Source organism: Rhinolophus sinicus, chromosome 3 (genome assembly GCF_057876585.1).
Source record: "Rhinolophus sinicus isolate RSI-liver-muscle chromosome 3, RSI-T2T, whole genome shotgun sequence".
In the NCBI taxonomy this organism is placed as follows: Eukaryota; Metazoa; Chordata; class Mammalia; order Chiroptera; family Rhinolophidae; genus Rhinolophus; species Rhinolophus sinicus.
The window spans coordinates 47,812,412-47,823,417 of NC_142503.1; positions in this window are offsets into that span (position 1 = coordinate 47,812,412).

The following is an 11,006-nucleotide window of genomic DNA, read 5'->3' on the forward strand; positions in this document are numbered from 1 at the left end:
TAAATATCTAGCAATAGGTATATACTGTTAATCAAAGAAGTACAAAATTTTTGCCTATCTTATTATAGGCAATAAAGGTATTATTTTTAATTGCTAATAGCAACTGGCAAGAATTATTGCAACAGCCACACACTCTCTAATAGGATGGCATGCAAAATGGGACACCCATCTGGAGGTAGTGTATCATGACCACTATTGTCATTGTTGCTGGATTACATTTATTGAACAGTTATATGCCAGACATTGTACTAAATATTTTACTTAAATTTCCTTGTTTAATCCTCACAGTATCTGAGGTGATACTATACCCTCATTTCAAAGATGAGGAAACTGAGATTTATAGAGGTGAAGAAACCGACCCAAGGTGGTGGAGCAGGAATTTGATCATTGTTCTGAGTTTCTGTAGACTTTAGATACTAGACAACAGATTTAACTCTACTGCTTCTCAATTAGTATATATCCAGCTTCTAGGAAATATTTATATTAAGACCCTCTCACCCAATATTTATCCGTTTATTAACTCCACATGTCTTTTGAAATGTCTGTTATGCTGGGCACTGGGCTAGATAGACCCTGTGGTGTGATAACATGATGAATGGGTCAGGCAGAGCCAACAAGAAGTGTGGATGTGGACTGTAGAACAATGGTTGACAAGCAAAACTGAGACAACAACTAGGGCTTTTCAGCAGAGTGTGGCATATCAAGAGATGAAGCTGGAGAAACAGGCAGGACCAGTTATTCTTTTTAAAAGTACTGCTCAGCCATGATAAGGAATATAGACTCAATCCGGAAGGCCATGGAGAGCCATTTAAGGAAGTTAACTTTCACAGTAACATGACCACATTTGCATGTTGGCAAATTTTCTCAGGCTGCCAGGTGGAAGATGAATTGAAGAAAATAAGACTGAAGGCAGGGAACCAGTTACAGAACTCATTAATTAATCTAGGTGAGAGATGACCATCTGGTCTAAGGGATATTGTGAGGATGAAAGAAGTAAATGAATTCTAAAACTCAAAAGTAAGGACTTGGCAAAATGTGCAATATAATGGAAAAGACAAGCAAGACCACCAGGTTTCTGGCTTGAACCATTGGTAGACGGTGGTGCTGCTTACTGCAATAGGAACCACTAAAAAGTGAGGATTTAGGAGGTAAAATCATGAATTCCATTTTGGCTATGTTGAGTTTTACCTGCTGTGAGACATCCAAGTGGTAACATCTGATATAGTGAGATCTTTACAAACTGGAGCTCAAGGGAGATATCTAGACTGAAGGGATAGATGGAGAGTTTTCAGCACAGAGACAGTCATTGAAGTCATGGAATGAGTGAATTTGCTTAGGGAGAATGAGAGGAAAAAGCACAGACCCAGCCAAAATGTAACAGGGACCATAAGAAGATCTGCAGGGGAAGCAGAGACATGGTCAGAAAGGAAAAGCAGAGCGTGGTATCATAGAAGACAAGAGAAAGAGGGAGTTGAGTCATCAGTGGAGTTAAATGCTCCCTCAGAACTCATCCAAAGGAACAAATTAAGGGTGAGCACCAAGATATGCCTACAAGATTATTTCAATATTGTTTGTAATAGGAAAATATTGGTGGTGGGGAAAAAGTGGAGAAGCCGAACAAGATAGTTAAATAAATGTCAGTACACCCATAAATGGAATGTTGTGTAGTCTTTAAATCGCATTTCTGAACACTATTTAATGACATGAGGAAATATTAACACGTTGCGTACGGATCACGAGAATCTTCATGAGGGATTTAAACCCCGCCGTACGCAACGTGTTAAGTAGAAAACACACATGTTTAAAAAGTATCCCACTTTTGCTTTAAAAATTATGCTTAATTATACAGATATATTCAGAGGATATATAGACCATAAAGATATATGTCAAAATGTTAACACCAAAAGTTGGAAAATGGATTAGAAAGATTGGGATTACTGGATACCGTGTTTCCCCAAAAATAAGACTTTGCTGAACAATCAGCTCTAGTGCGTGTTTTGGAGCAAAAATTAATGTAAGACTCGGTATTATATTATATTATATTATATTATATTATATTATATTATATTATATTATATTATAGTATGTTATATTATATATTATATTATATTATATTATATTATATTATATTATATTATATTATAGACCCGGTCTTATAGTAAAATAAGACCAGGTCTTATACCATGTTTCCCTGAAAATAAGACCTAGGCAGACGATCAGCTCTAATGCAGCTTTTGGAGCAAAAATTAATATAAGACCCTGTCTCATTTTACTATAAGACCCCATTTTATATTATGTTATATTAGACCTGGTCTTATATTAATCCGAAAGATGCATTAGAGCTGATTGTCAGGCTAGGTTTTATTTTCGGGGAAACACAGTAGTAATTTTGAATTTTGTTTATAATATTTTTCTCATTTTTCATGATGAACATATTGTCCTTTTATAATAAGAAAAAATGTAATGGATTTTTGGTTAAGGAATCTATGGCATATAACCCACGATATGCAGTGATTAAGTATTATACTTATGGGAACTAGATAGCAGCATGGAAAAATATGTGTGCTAGAACATTAAATATAGCAAGTTATATTTATAGAAAGAAGCAGGTTTAAGGACTGGTAGAACTATCAGATAAACAAAGCCACACACTAGTTAAAAGGGGTAAAGACAAATATTCAGTAACTACCACCGTAGGGAAATGAGCTGAGCTCAATTCTGACTTTTGTAGTGACAACTGGATGCTTTAAAAATAGAATGAGGGAGTGTAGAGGGGGAAGGAAAGGAAGAAGTTAGAGCAGAGTTAGAAAAGTGAACAGTTAGGAAGAGCAGGTAAGAGGGTTGATTAACATCAGTGTGATTTAAGCCATCTGTGTCTGCTAACTGGCATTTATCCAAGTTAGGTCTCTGCCTTCCTACAGAGACTGGAAGACAGAAGCCCTATCCTTCCTGATGATCACATTTCAAAGGAATGGCTTTTAGGTCTTTGAGAAAGATACTTCTGGGTTGTAGGAGATAAATACATATCTCAAAGGGACAGAGGAAGGATTTACAATTGTAAGGTTTTTTTTGAGTAAATGCTCTAAGAAAGGGAGGTCAAGAGCCTTTGGTCTGGTGTGGGCTGGAACAAAAGGCAATTCTTTTGACAGCCTTGAGCTTTTCCAGACAGGAACTGCAGGGGGCTAGGTCATCCCAAAGCCTTAGGCTGCTGGAAACCGTGATAGAGTTTGGCCAAGTCTCTTTGTGAAGGGGTTGGATGGAGTTATTTGTGCCCAGAGTTTTTGCAGTTCTCAGGGCCCACATGTCTAAGTTTAAAAAGTGGGGACCGATCCAGGAGACACTGAGCAGGCCCTCTTCCTGCACAATTGGGTAAAGACTTCTGCCCCATTAGTCTTATAATGAGTCCCTGTGGTTTAATCCTTGCCCGCTGCCCCAGCAAAGTCAATTCATGGATGAAATGAGGTCCTGGGGACACAGGTTATGTTGTCCTTGTTGCATGGTCTCCACACACAGCTGGGCCTTGCACAAGGCCACCCACCAGTGGGGGCCCAAGAAAGGCTGAGATCCTGCCAGGGTTCTGTGTGCCAAGCTAAACACCCTAACACTAGGCTTCACCAGCCAGAGGGAGGGACATTTCCTAATTTGTCTATTTGAAGGAGTACTTTTTTTAACCGAACAAAATATCCTACTACAGTAAGGTGTCCTAACTCTACTAGGTGAGGGATTTTCGATACTGGAAAACAGATTCAAGGTAATTTGAGGTCACCCTTTATCCGGCCTTATAAAAAACATATCTCATTTTAAATGAAAATGAATTTCATGAATTTCAGCACATTATCTTGGGTTTTGGTGGCGCATTCTACACTCTGAGGACGTTGTTATACAAACACTATATTAACCAAAATGTATACAGTACTTACACTTGTGTTTACTAAAGATAGAGGCATCATAATCACACACATACACACACCATTCACCCTCCTACCCAGCAGTGCAACACCCCCATCCCCACCACCAGCTTCATTTAGTGATTTAGAAAAATATTGCAAAACAGAAGGCAGCAACATTACCGATTTGCTTTCTTCATGTCAGTTTAGTCACCTGACCAAGGGATTTGATTAACAGCTACATTCTGTCCTGCAGATAATGCTGGAACTACAAATGTTTTCAAAGTAAAAATATGCATGTAGAAGCAATAGACGTCGTAATCAAGAAATCATAAAGCAAAGACTCCTTTACTCCACCTTCAAAACCAAAACTCAAGCAAACAAAAGCTTGTGAAACTCTGAACACTCCAACTCAACGAGGATGACTAGATTTAACAAAGATCAAGCAAAACACTTGATTTCTTTTATATTGGAAAAGAGCAAAAAGAGATGAACTTTCAATCCAAATAAAGACACATCCGGCTTTGAAAGGCATGTCCTGCCAAGGCTTAGAAGAGGGACAGTCTTCTCCTTCCCCCACATCAAGGCTGAAACAATACACAATGTCTCTCAATTTTTCAGCCCGGCCTTGGTTTGAAAATGCAGCCCTGGAACTGATTAGAGCTGAGGTGGGGGTGGGGTGGAACGACGCCTTCAGTGTGGTCCAGGATCCCTGTGCTCCTCCAGCTTCAGAGTTAAAATGCAGAGTCCTGCTTCTCCTCCCTGAAGATTCCAATCCAGGAGTTCCAGAATGGGAGCGACGAATCTGTGTTTTATTGGTTTCGGGGGTTTTTTTCTCATTTTTAAAATTTTTTTTCAATTACAGTTGACATTCAATTGGAGAAGTATTGTCATCTTAATGGTATTAACTCTTCCAACACATAAATCCTGGATGTCTTTTCATTTATTTAGATATTTACTTTTTTTAAACAATGTGCTATAGTTTTCAGTGTACAAGTCGTGAACTTCCTTAATTTATTCCTATTTTATTCTCTCTGATGCTATTGCACGTGAAACTGTTTTTTAATTTAATTTTCAGATTGTTCCTTGTTAGTGTATAGAAATACAACTGATTTATATATACATATATATTTTTTTTCTTTTTTTAATTGGGGCATATTGGGGAACAGTGTGTTTCTCCAGGGCCTATCAGCTCCAAGTTATTATTCTTCAATCTAGTTGTGGAGGGCTCAGCTCAGCTCCAAGTCCAGTTGCAGTTTTCAATCTTTAGTTTCAGGGCGGCACAGCCCACCCTCCCATGGAGGGAATTGAACCTGCAACCTTGATGCTGAGAGCTCATACTCTAACCAACTGAGCCATCCAGCCACCCCTATATATTGATTTTTGTATCCTGCCACTTTGATTAACCTGTTTGTCAGTTCTCATAGATTTGGTGGATTCTTTTGTGTGTTCTATGGTTTTTTCATGGTGCTCTTTATCAGGCTGAGAAAGTTCCTTTGTATTCTATTTTGTTGAGTGTTTTTTATCATGAAAGTGTGTTGGATTTTTTCAAATGTTTTTTTCTCAATTGAGATGATCCTGTGGTTTTCCTTTATTAATATGATGTATTACATTGATTGACTTTCAAATGTTGACTCAACCTTACATTCTTAGGATAAATCCCACTTGTATTATATAATCCTTTTTGTTGTTTTTGTTGTCTCTTGTATAATCCTTTTTATATGATGCTGGATGTTTTTTGTACCTATGTTCGTAAGTGACATTGATCTATACTTTTCTTGCAATGTGTTTGGCTTTATTATCAGAGTAATACTGAACTCACAGAATGAGTTGGGAAATACTTTCACTGTATTTTTTGGCAGAGTTTGAGAAGGATTAGTGTAAATTCTTTAAAAGTTTGGTAGAATTCAGCAGTGAAGGCTATCTGTGCCTGGGCCTTTTTTGTGGGGGCAGTTTTTGTTTACTAACTCAATCCCTTTACTTGTTATCAGTCTATTTACACTTTCTAATTTTTTCTTGAGTCAGTTTTGGTAGTTTGTATTTTAAGGAATTTGTCCATATCTAATTTGTTGACATACTTGTTCATAGTATTCCCTTATAATCATTTTGATTTCTGTAGGGTCAATAGTAATCGACCCTTTTACTCCAGATTTTAGTAATTTGAGTCGTCTCTTGAGTCTTCTTTCTTTTTGTCATGGGCAGTCTATCTAAAGGATTATCAGTTTTGTTGTTCTTTACAAAGAACAGATTTTTGGTTTTGTTGATAGTCTATTATTTTTCTTTTCTCGGTTTCATTTATTTTCACTCTAACCTTTATTCTTCATGTGTTGAGTTTTTAGTATGCTCTTCTTTTTCTAGGTTCTTAAAGTAGAAGTTTAGGTTATTGATTTGAGATCTTCCTTTTGTTTTTGTTTTGTTTTGTTTTTTTTTAGGAGGACACAGCTCACAATGGCCCACGTGGGGATCGAACTAGCAACCTAGCAACCTTGGTCTTATTAGCACCACTCTCTAACCAACTGAGCTAACCGGCCACCCCTCTTTCTTCTTTTTTAATGTACGTGTTAACAGATATACATTTCCCTCCTAGCACTATTTTTGTTACATATCATAAGTTTTGGTATGTTGCATTTTTGTTTTCATTCACTTCAAAGGATTTTCAAATTTATGTTAAAATTTCTTCTTTGACCCATTGGTTATTTATAAATATGTTGTGTAATTTTCACAAATTTCTGAATTTTCCACATTTCTTTGTTATGAATTTCTAATTTTATTCCATTGTCATCAGAGAACATACTTTGTATGATTTCAATCTTTTACAATTTTTTGAGATTTGTTTATGGCCTAAAGCATAATCTATCCTGAAGAACATTCCATGTGCAATTAGAAGAATGTGTATTCTGCTGTTTTGGGGTGAACTGTTCTATATGTCTGTTCAGTCTATTGGACAAACAGTGTAGTTGAAGGCTTCTATTTCCTCACTGCTTTTCTTTCTACTTACTCTATGAGTATGCATTATTGGAAGTTCGGTGTTCAAGTCCAAATGTTATCACTGAATTGTCTATTTCTCCACTCACTTCTATGAACTTTTACTTCAATGTACTTTGGGGCTGGCTCAGTTTTACTTAAATATATATGAATATTTGTTGTAGCTTCCTGACCCTTTTCATTATAAAATATCCCTGTTTATTTCTAGTAACTTTCTTTGTATTAAAGTCTACTTTGATATTAGTATAGCCACTCCATTTCTCTTTTGCTGTTTGCATGGTATATCTTTTCCATCCTTTTACTGTCAACCCATTTATATTTTTGAGGAACATCTTTTTATATGCTTATTGGTCACTTGAATATCTTCTTTTGTGCCTGTTCAAGTCTTTGCCTATTTTTAAACTTTTTGTCTTTTTCTTATTGATTTGTAGGAGTTCTTTATGTGTTCTCGATACAAGTCCTTTGTAGGATACATTATGGCAAATGTCTTTTCCTAGTCTGTAGATTCTCTTTTCACTATTTTAATAGTGTTAGTGAATAGTAAATGAAGTTCAATTTATCAAAATTTTCTTTCATTGCTTTTCATTTTTCTTTTGTGTCCTGTTTAAGAAATCTTTGCCTACTTGGAGTGTTTTTTTGTTTTGTTTTGTTTTGTTTTGTTTTTTTAACACAGCATTATTATGGCATTGGCTGACTAACACATTCGATCCTACCAACTTGTTCTCCAAAGTAGTGGTACTGATACTCAAATCAGCAGTACTGTAGCATTCCATTGCTCCATATTCCCCCCTTGTCAGACTTTTAAACTTTTCACAGGCTGGTAAATGTTAAGTGTATTATTATAACGGTTTGAATGTGCATTTTTCTAATTACAATGAGATTGAGAATATTTTCATATGTTTAATGGCTATTTGGATTTATGCTTTTATTTATTGATTATTCATTTTTTATACATATTCTTCTATATGTTTGAAGGAAAAAGAAAAGCAAGGTGCAGAACAATGAATATAGGGATACACACATGTGTGCTTACATATATGCAATACACCTATATCTATACGTAAAGTATATTTTAAAAAAATATGAAGCCATAAAGTTGGAAAGATTATTTAAGACACAGTGAACTGTAAAAGCAAAATAACAAAATTCATTAAAATTTGTCAAACGTATTTTAAAAAGTAAAATAAGAATAAAGCTCTTGACCTGTGTGTGTGATGGTGGGGAGAAGAGGGGTGGTGGGATTGGGATGTTTAAATATTGCTAGAATTCTGATGGTAATGAGGGGGATTCAGAGAGTCAGCCAGATGGCTAAATGAGATTGATCTCAAGTGAATCTGTGTAAAGTCTTTGATCTCTCTCTCTAGTAAAGGATTTCAAAGGAAATGCCCTTGGGACAAAAGTCAATGGACTAGATCAGTAAAACTTCAACCCTGGCTATGCTAACTAACGTCACTTCAGAAGCTTTTAAAATAAGGGGCTAGACTCCATCTCAGACCAACTGAACCAAAATCTGTGGAAGTGGTTCTGGGAACTGTGTTTGTGTTTAATGGAAATATAATTAACATATAAGAGTATATTAATTTCAGGTATACAACATAATGATTCAATATTTGTATATATTGAGAAATGATCACCACAATAAGTCTAGTTAATACCCATCACCATGCATAGTTACAACTTTCTTTCTTGCAATGAGAACTTTTAAGGTCTACTCTGTTAGCAACTTTCAAATATATGATATATGGGAACTGTATTTTTGAAAAAAATTTCTCAGGTGATTCTTACAGGCAGACAAGGATGAAATCCCATTAAGTAGATGACGATATGCAGAACATCAAATTACACTGTTTAGAAAAATAACCTTTTTTGGTATGTAGTTATTATAAGTTTTTTTTTCTATTTAACTGTAATGAAATTAGGAAAAGATTGTAATTTGTAATTTATGATAAGTGACATCAACAAAAGAAAAAATGGAAAGTATAGCTTTAAAATTCTTGTATCTAAATATGTGGTTCTTTTGAATGATTTTCATTTAAAGAGCATTTATCAAGAATCTATGAAATGGAAAGTCTTGCTAGAATTGTAAGATTTTTTTTTTTTTAACGGCTACAGAAATGGGTCTTCCCTCAAAGTTCTGGTTGAGAGATATAAATAACTAGTGATAGGACAAGACAGAAAGAAATACCATGCTTGAAGAAAGAAGGTGCCATAGGAACACTGAGAAGGTAACTGATGAGAAAGCTGGGGGTGGGGTGCTTTATGGAGAAACCAGCATTTGAACTCAGCTTTGAAGGACGAGTAGAATTTCAGCAGGTGGAGAGGTTGGGGTGGGGGGCAGATTCCAGGTCTGGAAAAAGTAAGAGCAAAGCTCAAGTAGTGAAAATGCATATAATTCACACTTCATTTTTTCCAGGATCTGCTGCAATGACCTCCTGACTGACCTCCAGCTTGTACCCACCCCCACCCTCCTGCAACCCAGGCTTCTTGCCGCTAACCTCTCACCCCACACCATTGCTCTCTTATTTTCATAAAACATTGGGCATTTCATTAAAATTTTGTATTTATTAGCCTGTATCTGCATAATATTCCCTAAATTTTAATGAGTTTTTTTTTTTTGAGATTTTTATATTACAAAATCAATGTATGCTTTTGTATCAAATTCAAACAATACTGAAGAGTATAAAATAGGAAGTGACAATCCCCTGCCAATCCAGTCCTCAAAGGTAACCACTGTTAATAGTGGAGGTAGGTATCCATCCAGTTTCTCCATCTATCTGCCTCTTTCTATTTGTTTCTCTCTGTATACAGTATATATGTATATCACATGCATATATACATATATAATATACACACATGTATAACATTATATTCTTTATATATGAGGTCAGATACTTAAGTTCACAAACTCATCTTAGAAAAAGTGCTACATACCTCATTGCTGAATATCACTACGGTTACCTTTGAAGTACTCCCCTTGGGAAGCTATGTGCTGATGCCAGCACCTAGTCCACCCTTCAAAGCAGTTTTGGAACTCTTTTTCTGGAATGGCCATCAGAGCTACTGTCGTATTACACTTGATGTCCTGAATGTCATCAAAATGTCTTGCTTTCAATATTTCCTTTATCTTCGGGTAAAGAAAGAAGTCATTAGGGACCAGATCAGGTGAGTAGGGAGGGTGTTCCAATACACTTATTTGTTTACTGGCTAAAAACTCCCTCACAGATAGTGCCTTGTGAGCTGGTGCATTGTCATGATGCAAGAGCCATGAATTGCTGGTGGAAAGTTCAGGTTGTCTAACTTTTTCATGTAGCTTTTCAATCACTTCCAAATAGTAAATTTGGTTAACTGTTTGTCAAGTTGGTACAAATTCATAATGAATAATATCTCTGATATAAAAAAAGGTTAGCAACATTGTTGCAACAAGTTCGTGAACTTAATTGTCAGACCTCCTATAAATACATACCAGAGTGTATATATATGTATATACATATATTTGTGTGTGTATACCTACCATATGTGTGAGTATAGTAAACTAAGCAACTGTTTGTGTGTGTGTATATATATATATATATATGTATTTGATATATTTATAGAAAATCTATCTAATGTCTCTAAATAGAGTGTATCTATGCATGCACATATATGTTTATATGTATGTGGGCATGTGTGTTTACTCTCAAAGATGTGTGGGTTTTTTGAATTCACAAATGAAGTGCTCTTTTTGCTGACTACCATTATACGAATATATCAGGTTAAGTCCAAGCTCTTGGCATATTGTCCCAACTCCAATGTGGTCAGGCCACTGCCTTCCTCCATCTCCAGCCTCTTCTTCAGTCACTCTGGCCACTTTTCAGAAAGATCTACAGTATGGGAGCAAAGGAAGAGTGTGACTCTTGAGCACATTCTTCAAAACTTGAGTCCTTTTAGCAATAATTTTCAAGATTTATATGTTGGCACACTTGTTATGGAGATAATGAAAAGACCTTAGGGAAAGCACGGTGAAAGCAAGATGGTGAACGTGCAGATGGTGAACACAAGATGAATGCCTGTGTTATGTGTTCCCTACCCTACTCCCAAGAGAAAAAGCCCTCCCTGTGCCAGACCGACACTCCTCTGTTAGGACTCGGCCTTGAC